Consider the following 15999-nt stretch of genomic DNA (forward strand, 5'->3'; position numbering starts at 1 on the left):
CACATCTTGGATGTGGAAACCTTTCGGGCTGGGCTGCCTTCTGCATGAAACATGATGCAATGAACGCAATCACAAGGCATTATCATCATCTATACCCCCATGGCATCTTTTTCCCTCTCTCTCTCTCTCTCTCTCTCTCTTTCCATTCCTCTTTTGGCCCCCCCAGGATCCCCTGTCAGGCCAACTTTCTCCATCTGACGCTGAGCGCAAAGTGAAAAATCATTCGCAGAGACGCTGAATTTTTAATGCACTTTGGCTCTCGATTTTTGTGGCCCGCGGCTGCCACAGTGCCTCGGTGCCTGACTGCCTCCACTGGCTCACAGACTCACTGGGATGGATGGGTAGATGGGTGACTGGATGACTGTATGAATGGATGGAAGAGACCCTGGCGATTGTCGCTTCAAGTGTGCCAGTTGCTTACGTAATTGTTTGCCCATGTGGATGCCCCTGTCACTGCCCCTCTCTCTCTCTCTCTCTCCCATTCGCTCTGCGTGTTTGTGTGTTTGCTCTCTTTTTGGCCACCTGATTGCAGATTGCTCCGTTAGTTAGCCAGGCGTATACGCTATGCAGAGCAACTACAGATACAGATACACTTGTTCATAAATTTCTACATTTATTCTTCCTTTGTCCATATTCATTTAAGTCCTTAATCATTTGTTCCATCCGTCATTTACTCGTGTAATCGTCTATTCATTCGTTTATTCTCATCTTTAATAATTTATTCCTCCCTTTACTTATTTTCCCACTTTTTCCTTCTTCCGTTGCTAAATTCATACTTTTTTAAGATATTCCTTTTCTCATTTCTTGCATTATTCCTTCCTAATTTCATCAATTTTTTTGTATAATTTTTTACTTTTTCCGTATTAAGGTCTCATGCTCCGCATGGAACAAATGGTTGAAGTGCAGGGCTTCTATAACGGTGGTAAATCATTTTTCATTCAGCTACTCATACTTGCATTTATCCTTGGACTCGTTTTATTTCTACCTTCAGATGCTTACACGATTCTGTAGTTCTCTCCATCATTAATGGGGTTTCCGATAGAGATTGATCAAAAGAAATTCCCAATGAATTGGTAGAAGCTTTCTTTTTCTGTTCTAAAGCAAATTCAGATCTCTCTCAGATATCTTTTTCACGGATTTGGCCTCCGCTTTGCACGCCCTCATTGATTGCTCTAGAGTTTCACTCACTAATCTATTCATTCCGCCTAATTAGCCCGGCAATTGTATGCAAATCAATCGAAACCACCCTTCGATACACGATAGTGGAAATCGCTACAATTGCTCATCGCTAGAGATTCTCATCTCTGGCCTTTGCGTGGGGCTGGTTGTTGGCTGATTAAAACCGATGCTGGCCAACGCTCCACGCTCCATGCTCTGTATTTTTGCTTGCTTGTCGACGGCTCGGTATTTGCTGTTTATCCCCCGTTTGCCTCAACAATTTTTCAATGTCAGAATTTCTTTTCTGCACTTTGCCTGCTTTGGCACCTTGCCACCTTGCAACCTGCTATGGCTGCTATTTGAAAAATTGAAAAGCGTTTTAATGGAGGCGGCGGCGGTGGCAGTGGCAATGGAAATTAATGGCCAGCTGTTGGTGGCTGCCAGTTGGCGTTGGCTGGCGTTTAATTCTGCTCAATCGCTCACCATATTACGCATACGCCGCGTGTCTAAGGCCAGTGTCGAGTCGGGTAAATGCAATTGTCGAATGCCAATGGAAGCAGCCAAGATGTGCGGGGGCAAATTGGCTGAAATTGACTTTATACGGATACTGCACGAGTAGCAGGCGAATCCCCACTTCGTTGAATGAATGAATGAATGGTTGAAAATAGCACAGAACAATGCCCTCGGACACGACCATTGAACAATGGGTCTCCCATTGGGTCTCCCATTGGTCTCCCTGGAGATTTTCTTTCAATGCCGATAAAAGCTAAAGGCCATAATGGTTATTTACACTTGAGTTTAAAGCAATGTTTCACTATAGTCATTGGTAATTGGTTATACAAGTGTCTTCCAACAACTGTTTCAGCATAAAAATAATTAAAAATCTGCCCAATTAATGGAAATACAACATCAAGAAACAGACGAAGGAAAAACTAAACAGCAAACGAGGCAAAAACCTTACATTTATTTGTAAAAGTTGTCGTCTCCATCGTTTTGGAATTTCAATCCGCAACCACAATATGAAGCAGTTCCTCAACCGAGAGTTTTGGTCAGAGCAACAGTTGCGGTTGAAGCAGGAACCACAGCTGTAGTAGAAATTGCGGACAAGGTGGAGATCCGAGGAGGCAGCTTGACCTGTGGCTGGGACTGAAATGGGAGCTCGACCAGAAGCTGGAACCGATGCTGGAAAATAGTAGCTGAGGCTGAAGCGGAAGCGGAAGCTAGGGTAAGATCTTGGGATGGAGAAAAGGCAAAAAGCTGTCCACTTTCCACTTAACAACACAACATTAGTCAGAATATGATTTGTTGCAGGCACAACTCTTTGCCTAACCCCAACCAATTATCCAGCTTTCCACCCATCACCAGTTTCATTTGCAAATAATTGGCTACCAACTAACCGCAGAGCACTAAGAGTGCAAACATACGAGTGCATCTCTGGCAAAACCTGTCCAGTTATCGCTGCCATTCCATTAAAAAACAAAATCTCACTTGTGAGGTGAAAATGATTGTTTCGGGACTCATTTAAATTTGGTAATCGGATCAGAAATAATGAGGTTCATTCCATTTACTTAGAGGTTTTTGCGCCACTTTCTAGGCTAGGCTAGACCTACCCAAGGTCTAGTTCTAATTCAAATTCCACTGCCAATTTCAGCTTCATTCCCACACCAGTTCCAATCCTATTCCCATATCGAGCTCCTACTTGGGCTCATGTTCCTGCTCTAACCACAACTCTAGTGCTTGAATTCTATTTCCATCTTCTGCTCGTTATACAGCTCCTTCTGTAACGCCATCTCTTATAGCCTTAACGCCTGATCTAGTGACGGCACCCACTTCAATTCCTGCGCAAAGCCCCTTGAAGGAGCATCAGCACACACACTCATTTCCACTTACACACGAACCCTTCACCCGTTGCTCCGAGTCATCTGGCACGCTTCATTGGATTGGCCCCTTAATGCCTTTGCACTTAATTGCACCACACCTTCATTCCACCCACCCCGACACATTGTACATCCATCCATTCAGCCGATCCAAGCACCGGGGCACAGGAGCAGAGGAGAGGGGCGGAAGTCGGGGCGGGGAGCATAATTATTTAACGCTTCGCATCAATCAACTTTTGTCTGGCTGCGAAGTGTAAGCTAATTAGCTTAAATATTTAATTGAGGCAAATAAAATCTGGCCTGGAGTTGCCTGAAAGTATGCAACGGGAATATTTTCGCACCAAGGATATTTTACACACACGCATATACAGATACGGAGAGTCAGAGAGCGGGCCAGGCACGCACACACATAATTGGCATCACACACACAACAGTTGGCATAAAACTCGTTCTCGCTCGCATCTCTGCTATGCGCTTTCCCCCATCTGGGCTGTCAATTCAAATTCAAATGATGAATGCTGAACGCTGAACGCTAAACAGCATGGGGTGGTTAGAGGAGGTTAGAGGTACTGCGAAGCGACGAGCGGCTAGGTCACAGTCAGTCCCCCGCATGTGCGTCAAATTACTTCCGCTGGATTTGAATTTGTTGTTAAGACTGAACGACAGAGCACACAAAAAGCAAGCACACAAAAAACTGTGCCTCCGACACAGTGGATGCCCTTGCAGATCTAATGCAATACTACATATATAATGAACTGATTCTGATCTATTAACCTATGGCCCATGGATAATCTTTAGCAACCACAGTCCTATCGATTTGTGATTTTGATCCTGAAAATGTGAAAACGATGATATGTCTTGATATGGTTCGATTATGCTTCCAAAATAATACTATCTCTTAATTAAAAAATGTTGTTGGAATATCATTTTTTAAGCCCGAAAATATAGTTACAGACTTTTGTTTCACAGCTCTTACTACTTATGAGTAGTGTACAATGCAGAAGACTAATCATGGAGCGACTTACTAAACTATGATAAGTGGAAACAGAATGAATGATTAGTAGAATCATTAGTGAGTGCGTTAGAAAAACTTTCAATTTCCCAGAAGAATAAATAATAAATTCCGCCTACAGCAAGAAGAAAGATCTACAAAAATGTTTATACGAGCAAAATATCGCAATCGAAATTATAAATACCCCTTGTGAGTGTATGAAAAGGTAACTTGTTCGCTGCTCAACAGAACTGAGACGAGCTCAGCTGGCTGAGACTGTTTCCATCAAATGCCACCGACACACAAACACACACACACACGCACACAAGACACTCATACATATATGGACTTTCACTCATACAATTACGCGAATGACAGGAAAAGTGCGCACAATGCGCATGAAAGCGTAAAAAGCAAAGCAGCAGCAGAAAGTGCCACGGCACAGGAAACAGAAATGTGTATGCAATGAGTGGCGGGAAAGGGGACTAGGGTGGGCAGGGCGGTTAGGGCGGTTAGGGTAAGGGCGAAGAGAAATGGAAAAATTATAAAATATACACGCACATGCACACGCACACAGGCACACAATGTCATAGTCATAGGCTCTCTTGGCAGGCAGATGAATGCCAATTAAGCCTACACTTGAACTCAGCTCGTCGAAGGACGAAGGACGCGACGCGACGCGTCCACGAAAAGGGAAAATGCCGCCGCCGCGCCTTCACTGGCAATCAACAAAAGACGCTCGTCCAAATAATAAATGCGTTAAAAAGGGAATATATATGCGTGTGTGCATATTGTATGAGCACGAGAATTCGTGTAAAATAAAAGAGCCCAGTGAAAGCAAGGCCGTGACGGTGACGGAGTAGAAGGTGGGTGCCCCGTGCCTCGTGCCCCGGCCGCATGTGTACCCTCGCATGTCGATTCAAGTCAAGTCCAGGGCGCAAACACAAAGCGGGGGAAATCGTAATAAAAATAATTGACAACTATTTGACATGCCTCATGTCCGCACACACAGTAACGCAAAGGCCATGCAAACAGCATCCTGCCTCAAATGGATGGGAATGGGCCTACGGGAATGGGAATACTAGAGGAGTGCGCTCTCCATCTCCCTCTGTCTTTCATGTGTGCGTGTCCCTGGTGTGCATTAGCTGGGACTTCTTCTAGTCATTTGGCTGCCTTCGAGTTGGGGGTGTCGGCACTTTTTTATGCTATCCTGCAATGTGGAAAAACTTGGGGTAGATGTGGCTCGTAGATCCCATATATACCCGAGTGAATGGCTAATTGATGGGGGACAAGTGCGAGAGGCTTAAGAAGTTGCCTTCTTGAGTGAGTTTAACTTCTGAACGTCTCGGATCAGTCACAATGTGGGTGTGTGCGTGTATATCAACCCTTTCAGAGTGTGTGGTGGAGTATGGGATGGGGCGAAGAGGCTGGGGCATGATTGATGGCATCTGCAGACAGAGCCACATAATCAATTTCTTGGCAGGATATTTGTAATTAAATGAAAATTGCCCTAAAAAACAAAAAAAAATAATGAAGAGAGTACTTTTTCCCATCAAACAGAAACTGATGTTTGATTGATTTGCCTGCTGGTGGAAAAAGGTTATCAAAAAGGATGTCCGTGTTCGTGTTGGTGTAGGTGTGGATGTGTGTAGGGCAATCAAAATGGAAATTAATGGTATGAAGTGTCTGTTACATGCAGACCTCAACGCCATCCCCAAAGGCAGGACAACGCATGAATGAAACACGTTCAAATGAAACACGTTCCGGCTAATAGGCACGTACCACGTGGCAGCTCCAAAGATGCGGCGATAAAGCTCGCTGGCAAATGAGTTAGTTACCTCAAAGCCCGGGTCCGGGTCCGCGTCCGGGTCCGGGGAACGTGTATGCCTGCTCCTGCTTCTGCTTCTGCTGCTCGCTCAAGATGAAGATGCTTCGTTGGAGCTTATTCGAAAGCGTCGCGAATGGGATGACCAAATGAAACAGAGATGTTTAAGGTTCCTGGGTACTTGGGTGCATGGATAATCGAAAGAAAAGGCCCAGGAGAAGGGGATGAATGAACAGAGAAGCTGAAAGTGAAAGTGAATAGGGAACGTCAAGAAGGAGTTGAGGAAAAAGGACAATGTAGTATTCAAAGGATAAGTGCTCTCTAACAGTTCTTTATAGAATTGTATTGGACAAAAGGTTATTCGATCAATTGAGTCTGTAATCGATAAATATTCAATTGATTATACATAACTGTGGTGTTAACGATGGGGCCATCGATTGAGGTTTTAATAAACCAAAACTTTGGTTGATTCTCGGAATTAATTTCATTTGAATTAACGTTAATTGAGGGAGCCATCGATGAAAGTTGATTTTCACATTAAATCAGCTTTAACATGGATCAAATTAACCACAACTTTTAACCATTTAATGGGGACTCTCACCAAAGGCCTTAAACGGAGGCATTCATTAAATTCCCAAATTGAGCTGGATTTATATCGATTGCGAAAATATGGTTTCTGATACATGATGCAATTACTGAATAGGATCAATTATCTAGCACACATTTTCGCATGCAAATTAATTAGTTTAAAGAATGATAACAGTAATCGAATGAGGCTAATAGCCGTATAAATACAGGCATATAATTTGGACTAGAATGCAATTAGCATCCGTCTGCTGCTGGCAGAAATTGACTTTCAATGACAATTGACAAACAAATTGGGTGCCTCGGGATCTTACAGGATGTTTACTCTTAAACTGCCGCCTAATCATACGACCTTTTTGTATTTAAACGATTTGGATGAGTTCCCTCTGGTGATAAAAACAAACAAGCGTTTCCAAACGACTATTTTCAAATCATCGCCATCTCTCTCTCGCTGCCTGCTTCACTGCCTCTCTACTCGTATATCTCTTTACATTCCCAGCAGCATAATAACATTTATAAATAATCTGCTGTAGGAACCTTTTCAACTTGGCATCCATTACGAACACATTTGTCCATTGCTTACACATACTCGTGCTGGTGCTCGCACTCGCACTCGTTCTCAGGCAGACCATAAAATCAAATCAACTGAAAAGTAAAGTAACACACACAAAAAAAAGGGGAGCGAATAGTGAGCAAAAAGAGGGTTAAGAGTGAGAAAATAAAGGAGAAAACTTGGCCAACTAAATGCAATTTATGAAAAAGCACACCATTGGTGTCGTCGGTCTGCCTGTGTGGGTGGCCATAAAGCTGTGCAATCCTTTCCGTTTCCTCTTGCCAGAGCTCTATCTTTCTCTTTTTCCATGTGTGTGTGTGTGTGTTTGTATCTGCTTATGTGTGCGTGCATGAGTGCATTTCATGCGTTGTCAGGCCATCATTGCTCTATGTAATTTCATTAGGGCAGTAGGACAAACTCACACAATCACCGTCCTCACAATCACATTCACATGAGAGAGAGGGAGAGAGAGAGCCTTATGAAAAAAATGCATTCAACACACGGACATAAAGGGGGAAGGACACAAGGACAGACAGAGGGAAGGACACACAGACTGAGAAACCCACAGAGAGAGAGTGAGAGGGAGAGAGATAGAGAAAGAGAACGATTGAGAGCCTGAAGCAGCCTGAGCTGTTAAGCAGCTGAACAGAAATTCAGTTCACTTTCACTTTGCGAGAGCCAACAAGAATTTCTAGGAGAATTTCTAGCTCTCACCTTACCTCTCACCCCAACGCTTTCCCCGTTCCTCTCCCCAAGAATGCACTCTCACTCTCAATGCTCACCCCCTCAAAGCCCTGCTCCTGCCCTCCCTATCCGCTTGAGTGTCTCTTAATCAATAAGAGGGAAATCCCAGCTCTCAGTGGCATAGTTTTGTTCCGATTCTGCTCTGTTCATCTCTGCTCGAAAATCAAAAAAGGCTTTAACAATACTTTTCGTCTTATGCGCGTACCATATTATGTAATTGTAGGACTCACACACACACACAAACATACAGTTGAAGAGAGAGAGCGAGAGAGGAAGAGGGAGTCTGATTCTGTGTGTGAAAGAGAAGCATTTCATTTCTTAGCATTTCCCTTTTGCTTACACATACACATGGGATTTTTGCCTGCTTCTAGGTTTTTATTATTATTGCTATCACACATACACAGAACCACATATAGCGGCAGCACACACAACCACACACCCACACACACACATATAGAGAGAAGCAAACATGTCGTCTGCTTGCCATTGTCTTTCCTTCATAGTCGGCATCTTCGTCTGCTGCTGCTGCTTTTTCTTCTGTTTCTGCTTCTGCTTCGTCTTTGGCATTTTTCTTTTGTGCCAAGTGTCGGTTTCTTTCCCTCCCTCTCCCTCTCCCTCTCCCTCTCTCAATCTTGTTCTTTCCCTTTCTTTGGCTGTTTCTTCCCTGTTTGCTTTCTCTGCTGTTTCCTCCTTGAGCATCTCGTTTCGGTGAGTGTGTGTTACTTTTGCCGCTTTTCTTTCAGTGTTTATTTTGTGAATATTTCGAATGTGACTCTGGCCGAGTGTCATTTTCTTTTCCCCACTTTCTCACTTTCCCACTTTCCCACTCTCTCCCCCCTCTCCACTCTTGTGTTCAGTGCCTTTGTGTGTTTGTGTCATTGCTATTAATTAAACACGTTTATGGCCGGGTCCACAACCAACAGAAAAAATAACCAAAGCGTGGACAGGAATAAGAGCAGCGACAGGAATGGGCAAAGGGAATGGATGGGCAGAGAGGAGTAGAGCGAATGTGGGACAAAAACAGCCGGCAGAGGCAGCAGCAGCATCCATTTTCCACATTAAATTATCGATTATGACATTCATTCACAGCTCTGAACCGAAAATAGCATCAACAGCAAAATCGGCAGCCAATCTGGCTAAAAAGAATCCTCTCTCTGACCCGCTTACCCTCCCGCCCCACGTCCCTGCTCAGGCCCCTGTCAATCCCCTATCGGGCTCCCTGGAAGGCATTGAATTTTCACCCATCAAAGTCACCAACGACCAGCAGCGGCAACCAAACAAACAAGCAAACAATTTCCGAGCACGGTGCTGAGGCAGGAGGCTGCTGCTGGCAGGACACACACTGCGTATGGGCAATATCAGGGTCCAGTCCCGTCAATGGGGCATCCACTGCGTGCGTGCATGTGCAGAGACATCTGCATGTGTGTGTGAATGTCAGTTAGTTGGATGGGGGGGAGGTGGGGGTTAAGAGCGAAGCGGCGAGGGAATCGCGATTTAATATTCGACCCGCGACAAATGGCGCAATGTGGCATGCAGCAAAGTGAATGTTGCAAAATTTTTGCCCAACACTCGCACGCGAAGGCAAATTTGAGTGCGGCAATGAAATTAAACGGGAAATCGCCGTAGATTAATTTAAATAAAACACAATCATGATTCCAACGAAATGAATTGAAGGAGTCGTCCATTTGGGGCCTCCCAAAAGAACACCATATTTGTGCTAGTCATGAGAGGAAATCATGGAACGACTAAAAGCGTTTATGTATGAAAAGATTAGGTTTTGGAGGCAGAAAATGGCAGATGCCTGTCCTAAGAGATAACCCCAGAATAGGGCTGGATTTTATTTTGATGGACAATAGTTTTAATGGGCCAAAATGCTAACCACAGATATACCAGCAAGTTGAATCGTAAACCGATGCCCGATGTCCGATGCTGTGCTGATTGCTGATTAAGAGCTAACCACAGAATAACAATACATTTTGGGACACATATTGATCCTACTTCTTGCCGTGGAAGAAGTACCGAATGCTGAATAGAATGCCATGGGATGGATATATAATTGAAGAGTTATAATTGAAAATGTTCCAGGATTTTTTGGATAAATTTAAAACCAATTGCTCAGCTGCTCGAATTTATTTCCCTTTCAGAAAACAATTTAAGTTTTTCCGTTTTTAATGCAGGAAATATGAGGGAAATCGTTTGAATATGTTGAGCTTTAGCTCTGATGCTTATTACAATGATAATCTCGGTCTATATGTAGATGTAGGAATTGTGAATTTCATTTGATTCCAGTACGAAATACCATAAAGTTTTGATTTTTAGATCATTCGCTTTCTTTCCAACTACCTTTCTTTAAAAATGTTTTAATTCAAAGAATGTTAAGTATAAATAAGATTTGTTATTTATAAAGAAGAAATTACAGATCATCGATAAAAAGAAATTAACAATCAATTCCCATTCAATTTCCTCAAAATATATTCATGGTATTACCCATCCCAAGCAAGCAATTTTCAACTTCTGTCAAAAGATTCCCACACACAAACAAAATATCATTAAGAAATCCCATTGATGAAGGGCAACACACTCTCCCATACACACACACACACACACACACACAAAAAAGGGAAACTTTATTAATAATGGAGCTAATAGAGTTTTGAGGACCCGGTCGCTCCTCCACCCCACCCTTACGGCGGAATCACTACCCCTGCAGCCACCAAATCCAGCTTAAAAAAAAAAAAAAAATTACACCAAAAAAAACATGGAAAACGAAAAGGAAAGCGAAATTCTGGTCAGTGGCTCAAGGAGCTGTAAAAATAACAAGGCGCAGACAAGAGGCGGCTGTGGCAAAGGCAATGGCAGCCAGAGGCCTAACCCCCGGGGGTGGCACACAGACAGACGCTGCGACACACACATACACACACACACACACACGCGTACACTAAAAACGATTGAGTAATTTTTTTCCCTTCAGCCACACAACTTCATTAGGGTCGAACCGAGATGAATATAGCGGGGGGGAAATGGCACCAGGATTTGGGGCTTTCAATTGGGATGAGTCCTTGCTGTGTCACTGTCCAAGTGTCAGAGTCTGTGTGCGTGTGTGTGTGCGTGTGCTCTCTGTTTTGTTATATAAATAAAAATGTTGGAATGCTGAAGAACAGCCAGGCATTGCGGCAATTAAATGTTGGCATTAGTTTTGCGTAATTTGTCAACTAATTGGCACACACACACACACACATAGTCACAGCCCCACGAACACTAGAAAGAGAGTGGGGATGTATTGGTGTGCGTGTGTGAGGGACAAATTGGATTAGGGCTAACACACAAAGCGCACGGCCAAGATGTGGCTGCCACCTTTGCATAATTCACATTTGCCGCTTCACACCACACACAGAGACACCCCACCCCACCCCCTAAAAAGGAGATGTCAAACAGTCGACAAATATACAAAAAAAATCTATATATATAGTATATAATGTACAGTGAAACTCCCCTAGAACGGACAGTTATTTAAGCATCCGGCTAGAGGAATTATGGGAGTACTGGAATTGCATACGGAAATTGAGGGAAATGTTTGTTGTGTCGATGAGGCTATAAAAGCTATCCGCTATAGGGAGTGTCCGCTATAGGGAATTTCACTGTGTATATGTATATATAATATTGTGGATTACATGTGTAGAAAGGAAAAGGATTTGGTCACATTTTACGCACATTTCCAGCAACCCATCAGCATCATCGTTGTAGTCGTTGTTGTTCCTCGCGTTTTGTTGTTCAATGGGGTTTGCTCCTTGTGTTGTTGTTGGTTGTTGTTGTTATTATTGTTGTTGGTTGTTGTTTTTGGTGTTCTGTTCACCTTCAGCTTCTGCTCTTGCTGCTTCTTTTGCTGCTGCACACGCGTTCGAGCCACACAAAAACAAAAATTCCAAAAAAAATTGTATTGTAAAACCCAAGAAATATTCAAAAATCTGTTATAATATTTCTACTTATTTGAATATTTTTACTGCTTCGATTATGGTTAGGTTCTCGCTCGCTCTCAATCTTTTTGTTGGTTGTTTTGACACTTGAGCACTTTCCTCCTCTCTCTCTCTCTCTCTCTCTCTCTCTCTCTATACCACTCTCTTTCTTTCGCTCACTCTCTCAGTGGGTGTTTTGGGGATAACTTTCTTTATTTTCCTGGTTTTGGTTAAATGTTGCAATGAAATCAAAATTTATGGAATCTATGAGAACAACAACGCGGGCCAGCGAGCGAATCGGCACAACGAACGACCGCACGGTGAAGCACACTCACACACACACTCACATCACACACACACATACACACACACACACAGGAAGAAAAAAAAAAGTGAGAACGCGGAGAGATGCTGTGCCTCTGTTTCTCTGGCCGTGCTTGTTCTGCGGCTGTGGCTCGGACTCTTGGCGGCTTCAGTACTTTCTTTCAGTTTCGGTTCGGTTACAACAAACCACTGGCTCAAAGGACAGTTGGAGGAGAGCGCGCGCTGGCTCCGCACCACATGACCGCACTACACGATTGACAGTTTGGCACTGAGGGCCAGCCAGCCAGCCAGCCAGCCAGGAGCAGCTTATCAGCCGAGAGCCCCACAGCCAAACGGCCAAACAGCCGACAGCCGACAGCCGACAACCGAACCCCCACCGAATCCAGCCGAACAGCTGTGCGTGTGGTTGTGTGCGTGTGTGTGTGGGTAGAGGGAGCGTGTCGGCAGCAGGATGTGCGCGACTGTTACAAAAAAAGTTGTAGCCATGCCCAAAGGAAAGCACTGTCGCCTGTCCGCCTCCCCATCCCAGGCCCCACCCCGCTCACACATGTTCATTGAAGAAAGCTCAGCCGCAGCCTCAGTGCGAACCTGAACGAACCCGAACCCCAGCCGAACCGAACCGAAACGAACCGCACCGAGCCTCCCCCCATTGGGAAATGAGGTGGGAGCGTGCAGAGGCTTGATCATGATCAGGGTGAAGGATCTTGAACAAAATATTGTATTGGAAACACATGTACTCCCATTGACTTCCAAGTTTCAGTCATTGATGAAATCTTGTAAGTGGAAAATATCCCAAAAAACTGCCAACAAATGTAGCCCTTAAAAGTGTGCTACGCTTTTCGCTTGCGGCCAAAGTGCCCTTGTAAGTAGGCAACAAAATGTACAAAAACATTTTCGCCATGTTTGTTTGTGCCCGCTAATGGAATGTACATACATTAAATTTTGAAGCTGAAGCTGGAGGATGGGACTGAGATGGAGATTGAGATGGGGAATTAAAGATGACATTCCCAGCTCCATTTGGCAAATGAAACTTGGAACCGGATTTCCAATTAAGACAATAACAGAATCATATTTGAAATGCCCTACAAAAAACTAAAGCGAAAACGCTCAACTGAATGCACGGATGCTCGCTGGCACACGGGCGCTGGTGGAATTGAATAAAAATAAAAATATAACAAAAAATAAGAAAACGAAATTTTTTGCCGCCGCTGGCGATGCACATTTCCCAGCGGGGACAAAGCCAACAGGAGAGAACAGCATCAGAGACAGCGAAGCAGCAGCAGCGAGCAGAGGAACAGAAACTGTGGGGACGAAGGAAGCGCCAAGTGCCATGTGCGGCGCTTCAATGTGATTGTCTCTGTGTGTGTGTGTGTGTGTGTGTGTGTGTGTGCCTCTGTGTGTGAGTGTTTGTACGGCCTTGCGGTGTGTCTATTTATGTGGGTGTGTGTGCTTGGGAAAATAACGTTAAAGACAAGGATGAGAAGAAGCAAAAGAAGAAGACGACGAAGCACGAAGAGCACAAACAGAAACGGCACAAAGCAGCAAACGTGATGAGCGCATGTGTTTTATCTTCAATCTCAGTTGAAATCATCTGGCCGCTGCCGCCATTGCCGCCATTGCCTCCTTTACACCCACAACCGACCCCGTCACCCGCAACCCTGCGGCATTATGAAGGGCAATAGGTTGTATGCGATTTGGTGTACTCGGGTCGGGTTGGGTCGGGTCGCGGCCGGGTTGGGTCTGGGTCTGGGTCGGATTCAGTTTCGGTCTCGGGTCGGCAACCGCCTTCGGGTGTGACTTAGCTCTGACCAAGTCACTAAGCCAGTCAACCCCACACTATCTGGCAGCGTGTGCTCTACCCTCTACCTTCTCGGACGCCATCCATTCCCTTTCGGGAGAGGACGACCGTGTCCGTGTCCAGGGCAGCATTTTCAGCGCTTTGTAACATCAAGAAATTTCTACTTCCGCCAGTGGAAGATTTTAATTAAAAGCAGCAGGAAATGTGACCCAAATAATACTTCCGTATAGTGTGAAAAATTGGCCCCGACTTGGCAAATGCTATTGCCATTGCCATTGCCGTTGCCGTCTCCGTCCGTCTCCGTTTCTGTCTTCCCTTTTTCGCATTTGCTGCCTAATTTGTCCTCGAGACTTCCCCCCTGGCGTGGCGTGGCGAGACGAGCGTGCGAGGCGTTTAGCTGCCGTCGGGATAGGGCATATAATTTAAGTGATTCTTAAGATGCGGATTGGCCAATCGAGTGGGAAACGTTTATCAGTGGAGCGTCTGGGAATTTTGGCTTGATGGAAAGCAGGAAGAATAAGAGGAGAGGTGGAGGACTAGAGGGAGGAGGCTACAGATAGAAAATACCATCAGTACAAAGATAAATTGACCGGAAGTACAAAAGGACTTGTAGGACCCACTTATACTGGCATATCCTTAGGCTTGAGAGTTCCATACCAAGAAGATCCACTTGCTTAAGAGCCCAAATATTTAAGGATTTGAAAACAAATCCAGATCAAATTGAGGATCCCTTCTCTACAGAACAACAGGCACTGACAGATCCTGAAAGATTTTACACCCAAGAAGATCAACTGAGAGAGCTAGTATCTCCTTAAACAAGGTTCCTGAAGATCGGTTGGGTCGATGGGCGGCGTGGACTTCGAAACATTTCCATGAGGAGCGGTTGGGGGTTAATGAAGTAGTGGACAGTCGATTCAAAAGCCATTTGAGTTACGTAGAAGTTGACTGCCTGGTTATTCTTGGCATGGACATAAAATCAATAAGGTTACCTTCTCACACGGCATGTCCTTTGACTTCGCTCTGTGTGCTCTTGGCACGCAAGCAGCGTGAAAATGCAATCAATAGCAAATCGTTGTCAGCAATTAGCGTCCGATACGAGTATAGGCCCAACCCAAGGGCCCAGCCCCAGCCCCAGCCGCCGAGCGCCAGGCGAGCGCAGGTGGGCCTGTGCCTGTCCTATGCCTGTGGCCCACTTTCGAGCAAGTGGATTCAGCTGCAACACGTGAGTGAGTGATGCAGGCTCTCGCCTGAAGTGTGCCAAAATGGATTTGCCACTAACGACGACAACGCTGCATCGGACCAGCAGTAGCATGAGCAGCAGCAGCAGCAGCAGGAGCAGGAGCAGCAGCAGAACTCTTGAGCATATTTGCTCATCATTCTCGCTTTTTACTGCATCCAACCGGCCTTCTATCCTCCCCTACCTGCAGCCATCGCCATCATCCCCGCCTTAAACCTCCAGTGCTATTCATAGACAGTTCTGCGGCTCTCTCGATTGCCAGCAAAATGGCAAACAAATCGTTGCAAATATTCCCTCAACGTGGCGTATGCGCAATTTTTGCCTAAACCGAATGGCAGAGAAGGGGGCGGGACGGATGATGGGCAGGGTCGGGTAGGGTCTATATATGTCTCACACAAATATTTGATAGGCCAAAAGGGAGGAGTGTACACGTGTGTATGTGTGTGTGTGTGGGTGTGTGGATAGAACCATTTGCTGTTGTTGATTCAATTCAGCATTTGCCAAATGAAATTTTCATCTCTCGGTGACAAACGTCTCGGAGCCAGGCACATTTCCATACCTCCCACCACCGCCACCCCCCCATCACACTTATGGGAATATCAATCAGTCGGGAAATCCAAATCAATCAGAGATGGGGTTATAATGTTGGCCTATGAGGTTGTACACTTATGCAGGAGGTTATGGGGGGCTACATAAATTCCCTGGTTCCCCAAACTCGACAGCTGAAACCTATTCCCAGGAGTGTTTAAGTGATCCAAGGGGCCTTACTCGTTTATTTATGCGGATACGGAATGTTCTGCCTCTCAACAGGTCTCCTATATGGATCATTAGAAATTGATTGATTTCCGCTGTGGATTTGCTTATTCAACCCTCTAAGAACTTTAAGAACTTCGCTATTGCTTAGCGAAGGAAGACTGCTCAAGTCAGGAAAACCCAGGGTTCAACTTCTTCAGT

At 44.9% G+C, this 15999-nt stretch overlaps 1 protein-coding gene across 9 annotated transcripts in view; it reads right to left on the bottom strand.

Moving 5' to 3' along the window:
* LOC6901814 (serine-rich adhesin for platelets-like) overlaps positions 1 to 12308 on the bottom strand; it is a 51332-nt gene extending 39024 nt beyond the window's left edge. For 7 of the 9 annotated variants that reach the window (XM_033382540.1, XM_015186667.2, XM_033382539.1 and 4 more), the window contains exons 1-2: positions 12166 to 12308; positions 11445 to 11619 (exon numbers count right to left, since the gene is read on the bottom strand). The gene's annotated coding sequence lies outside the window, so the exon portion shown is untranslated. The remainder of the gene's footprint in view (positions 1 to 11444; positions 11620 to 12165) is intronic. The other 2 variants (XM_033382535.1, XM_033382536.1) reach the window with 2 other exon arrangements.
* Positions 12309 to 15999: the final 3691 nt, after the last annotated feature.

The sequence above is a fragment of the Drosophila pseudoobscura genome, chromosome X, assembly GCF_009870125.1.
Source record: "Drosophila pseudoobscura strain MV-25-SWS-2005 chromosome X, UCI_Dpse_MV25, whole genome shotgun sequence".
NCBI classification, from domain to species: domain Eukaryota; kingdom Metazoa; phylum Arthropoda; class Insecta; order Diptera; family Drosophilidae; genus Drosophila; species Drosophila pseudoobscura.